Here is a 4926-nt window from a genome sequence, read left to right on the forward strand (position 1 = left end):
GGGGGGGCCGGCCGCACCGGGCGCAACATCTGGGGGTTAGGGTTAAAGGTAAAGGTAAAGGTACCCCTGCCCGTACGGGCCAGTCTTGACAGACTCTGGGGTTGTGCGCCCATCTCACTTAAGAGGCCAGGGGCCAGCGCTGTCCGGAGACACTTCCGGGTCACGTGGCCAGCGTGACATCGCTGCTCTGGCGAACCAGAGCCGCACACAGAAACGCCGTTTACCTTCCCGCTGGTAAGCGGTCCCTATTTATCTACTTGCACCCGGAGGTGCTTTCGAACTGCTAGGTTGGCAGGCGCTGGGACCGAGCAGCGGGAGCGCACCCCGCCGCAGGGATTCGAACCGCCGACCTTTCGATCGGCAAGCCCTAGGCGCTGAGGCTTTAACCCACAGCGCCACCTGCGTCCCGGGGGTTAGGGTTAGGGGGCACAAATCCACAGGTTAGGGGGCGCAAATTACTTGCCTTGCCCCGGGTGCTGACAACCCACGCTACGCCACTGCATAGAATCACAGACTTGTAGAGTTGAAAGGGACCCCAATAGTCAACTAGTAGAATCTCAGCTAAAGCATCCATGGCAGGTGGCCGTCCAGAAACCTCTGCTTATAAACCTCCAAGGAAGGAGAGTCGAGAGTCCACAACCTCTCAGGGGAGGCTTGGGGTTGATGCTTGGGGTTCTTCAACCCTTTGTATTCTTACAAACAAATATAAGCATTCTATACTTGATGCTCATAGACCCACATTTTGTTAAACTGAGACACACATACAAACATGTGTATGTGTATACACACCCACACCCGTTTGTGAACCAGTGCTCAGACCTTGCCAATAGTAGCTTGTCAAATAATGGCCTTGAGCCAGGATCTTCTGCCCAGGGGATGTGAGTACCCTTTCCCCAATCCAAGCCAGTGTGGTATTGTTTAGAGCAGGGGTCAGCAAGGTTTACCTCACCTGGGTTGGTTCACTCCAGTGGAGATCCCTCTACGGGCTGGATTGCATACGCACACTCGATTTCCGGCGTCTGCACATGGACAGAAGAGATTTCTGGTGCTGCACCGGTTTAGCACAAGGGGCAGGGACTCTCCAAACGAGCGGCTCGGTTCGGGGGCGGCTCGTGGAATGTATAAGAGCTTTGGAATGACGCAGTTAAAAATGCCGTCGCCATATTGGGAAGTTCTGTCGGAGGCCTTAAGTCTGAGAAGAGAAATAGAGAAATAGAGCTGTTTTTATATTGTGGGTGAAACTCTTCAGTGGGACTTAAGAGCGACAGTTTTGCGAGATTAAGGATGGAAAGAGCGATGTTATTTATGAAGGCGATGATATATGGAAACCATCTCGATTTGAGGATTGGAAGAACGGAAAAATTCACACAGGATTATTATTGGTGTTTATCGGCTTGAGGAGACTATCAGAAGAGATCATAAAGAAAAAAGAGAAAATATATGAACAAGATGTGATGTGGGAACAGCAATATAAGACTGGATAGAATTATGAACTCTGTTTGGATTGATTTGGACTGATTTGGACATTAACGCAGTAGCAAGAAGATGATCAGAATCCTCCTTCAGATCTTGAAATATGGGTCCCCCCAACAAAATTTAAAATTCGGCTTTGTAATTCTGGAGGGAAACCAGGGAAGATTCTGGAGCAGATCATTAAGCAAACAGTCTGTGAGCACCTAGAAAGGAATACTGTGATCACCAATAGTCAGCATGGATTTCTGAAAAATAAGTCATGTCAGACTAACCTGATCTCGGTTTTTGACAGAATTACAAGCCTGGTAGATGAAGGGAACGCAGTGGATGTAGCCTACCTTGATTTCAGCAAGGCATTTGACAAGGTGCCCCATGATATTCTTGTAAAGAAGCTGGTAAAATGTGGACTTGACTATGCTACCACTCAGTGGATTTGTAACTGGCTGACTGACCGAACCCAAAGGGTGCTCATCAATGGTTCCTCTTCATCCTGGAGAAGAGTGACTAGTGGGGTGCCACAGGGTTCTGTCTTCGGCCCGGTCTTATTCAACATCTTTATCAGCGACTCGGATGATGGACTCAAGGGCATCCTGATCAAATTTGCAGATGACACCAAACTGGGAGGGGTGGCTAACACCCCAGAGGACAGGATCACACTTCGAAACGACCTTGACAGATTAGAGAACTGGGCCAAAACAAACAAGATGAATTTTAACCGGGAGAAATGTAAAGTATTGCACTTGAGCAAAAAAAATGAGAGGCACAAATACAAGATGGGTGACACCTGGCTTGAGAGCAGTACATGTGAAAAGGATCTAGGAGTCTTGGTTGACCACAAACTTGACATGAGCCAACAGTGTGACGCGGCAGCTAAAAAAGCCAATGCAATTCTGGGCTGCATCAATAGGAGTATAGCATCTAGATCAAGGGAAGTAATAGTGCCACTGTATTCTGCTCTGGTCAGACCTCACCTGGAGTACTGTGTCCAGTTCTGGGCACCACAGTTCAAGAAGGACACTGACAAACTGGAACGTGTCCAGAGGAGGGCAACCAAAATGGTCAAAGGCCTGGAAACGATGCCTTATGAGGAACGGCTAAGGGAGCTGGGCATGTTTAGCCTGGAGAAGAGGGGGTTAAGGGGTGATATGATAGCCATGTTCAAATATATAAAAGGATGTCACATAGAGGAGGGAGAAAGGTTGTTTTCTGCTGCTCCAGAGAAGCGGACACGGAGCAATGGTTCCAAACTACAAGAAAGAAGATTCCACCTAAACATTAGGAAGAACTTCCTGACAATAAGAGCTGTTTGACAGTGGAATTTGCTGCCAAGGAGTGTGGTGGAGTCTCCTTCTTTGGAGGTCTTTAAGCAGAGGCTTGACAACCATATGTCAGGAGTGCTCTGATGGTGTTTGCTGCTTGGCAGGGGGTTGGACTCGATGGCCCTTGTGGTCTCTTCCAACTCTATGATTCTATGATTCTATTCTAATTCAGAATTTATGTGATGTGATGTGATTTAATTTGATTTGATTGGCCGGTTAATAAAAATCATTTTTTTTTAAAAAAGGAAGAGATTTCTGGCACTGCACCGGTTTAGCGCAAGGGGCAGGGACTCTGTAAACGAGCATCTTGGTTCGGGGGTGGCTCGTGGGCCGGTTAAATGACCCCCGTGGGCTGCTTGTGGCCCATGGGCCTTAGGTTCCCTACCCCTGGTTTAGAGTGAGTTGGGGGTTGGAGGAAAGCCTCCTTGCAGCCTGCAGATTGCAGACTTCAACCTTGAGAGTGACAGCACGGATTTTCCAGATGAAGAACCTGAATTAGCCCATTAATTGCCCAATGGTGTCCACTCATCAAGAAGCTCCCAACAGAGAAGACCATGGGTTTCCAAGAACATCCAGCAGCATCCCAGAAGACAGTTTCCATAGCTGTTAATGCCATTTGTTTTCCTGCTGCAGCTCTGACTGTTGCAGGAGTGGGAATCTGGGAATCAAAGTCCCGGGCGAGAGATAGACAGGGTTATTTAAAGTGGTATGATAGTACCACTATTGCCCATGGTAGGCATACTCATCTTATATCTCCTTGCCACTTCCACTCAAATAAGTTTTCAGGCCTTTGATGCATTATACTTTGAGCACGTTTGATATTTATCTTACCTTTGTCTCTCTCAAAAATTATTGCCAGTGTCCAGTGTCCAGTGCTGTGCAAGCCATGCTCCTTCCTTCTGCATCTATTAATTTAATCAAGCCACTTGAGGCGCACGGTTTGATTAGATGGCTCAGAAACAGACCCTCCCCCTCAGGGCTGCTAATGTTGGCTCTTTCATGAGATCAAGAGATTAGATTGAGAAACGAGATGGGCCTGCAGCCAGGTTGAATGTTGTGCACATAAACTAGTTTAGCAAACTGCAAGAGCATGATATGGACTCTACGGCTCCCTGCTGTTTTGCAGTGAGAGTGCATTTGAGTTGAGTCTCTAGTGGGGAAAAAATCTTTGAGCTGCTGTTCCTGGGTCAAGAGCCAGGAATATTTTTTCCCTGTTGCATTTGCTACTGTGGGCGGCGACACAGTTATATAAGCAAGTCATGTGGGAAGGTTCTTGCTGATAATAAGGAACAGGTATTTTCTCAGGTATTTTCCTTCCTTAAAAACAACAACACAATAGCAATCGTAATAATAATAATAATAACAATAATAATAATAATAAATTTTATTTATATCCCGCCCTCCCCAGCCGAAGCCAGGCTCAGGGCGGCTAACAACGATAAAATAGTGCAACATTCTAAAAACATTTCATTATAAAAATTAATTAAAATCAAATTGATGGCAACCATTAAGCTTAAGTTCTGTAAAGATTGCCAAAGGAGGGAGTCAGGCTGCGCCCAGACCAAAGGCCTGGTGGAATAGCTCTGTCTTGCAGGCCCTGTGGAAAGATGTCAAGTCCCGCAGGGCCCTAGTCTCTTGTGACAGAGCATTCCACCAGATCGGAGCCACAGCTGAAAAAGCCCTGGCTCTGGTTGAGGCCAGCCTAACCTCTCTGTGGCCTGGGACCTTCAGGATGTTTTTATTTGAAGACCATGAGTTCCTCTGTGGGACATACCAGGAGAGGCGGTCCTGTAGGTACGAGGGTCCTAAGCTGCATAGGGCTTTAAAGGTTAAAACCAGCACCTTAAACCTGATCCTGTACTCCACCGGGAGGCAGTGCAGCTGGTATAGCACTGGGTGAATGTGATCTCGCAGCGAGGACCCCATAAGGAGTCTCGCCACAGCATTCTGCACCCACTGGAGTTTCTGGGTCAGTCTCAAGGGCAGCCCCACGTAGAGCAAGTTACAATAATCCAGTCTGGAGGTGACCATTGCGTGGATCACAGTGGCTAGGTCAGGGAGAGAGAGGGAAGGAGCCAACTGCTTAGCTTGGCGGAGTTGAAAAAATGCCGCCTTTGTCATAGCTGTAATCTGC

This window comes from Podarcis cretensis (genome assembly GCF_951804945.1).
Source record: "Podarcis cretensis genome assembly, chromosome: 5".
Classification (NCBI taxonomy): domain Eukaryota; kingdom Metazoa; phylum Chordata; class Lepidosauria; order Squamata; family Lacertidae; genus Podarcis; species Podarcis cretensis.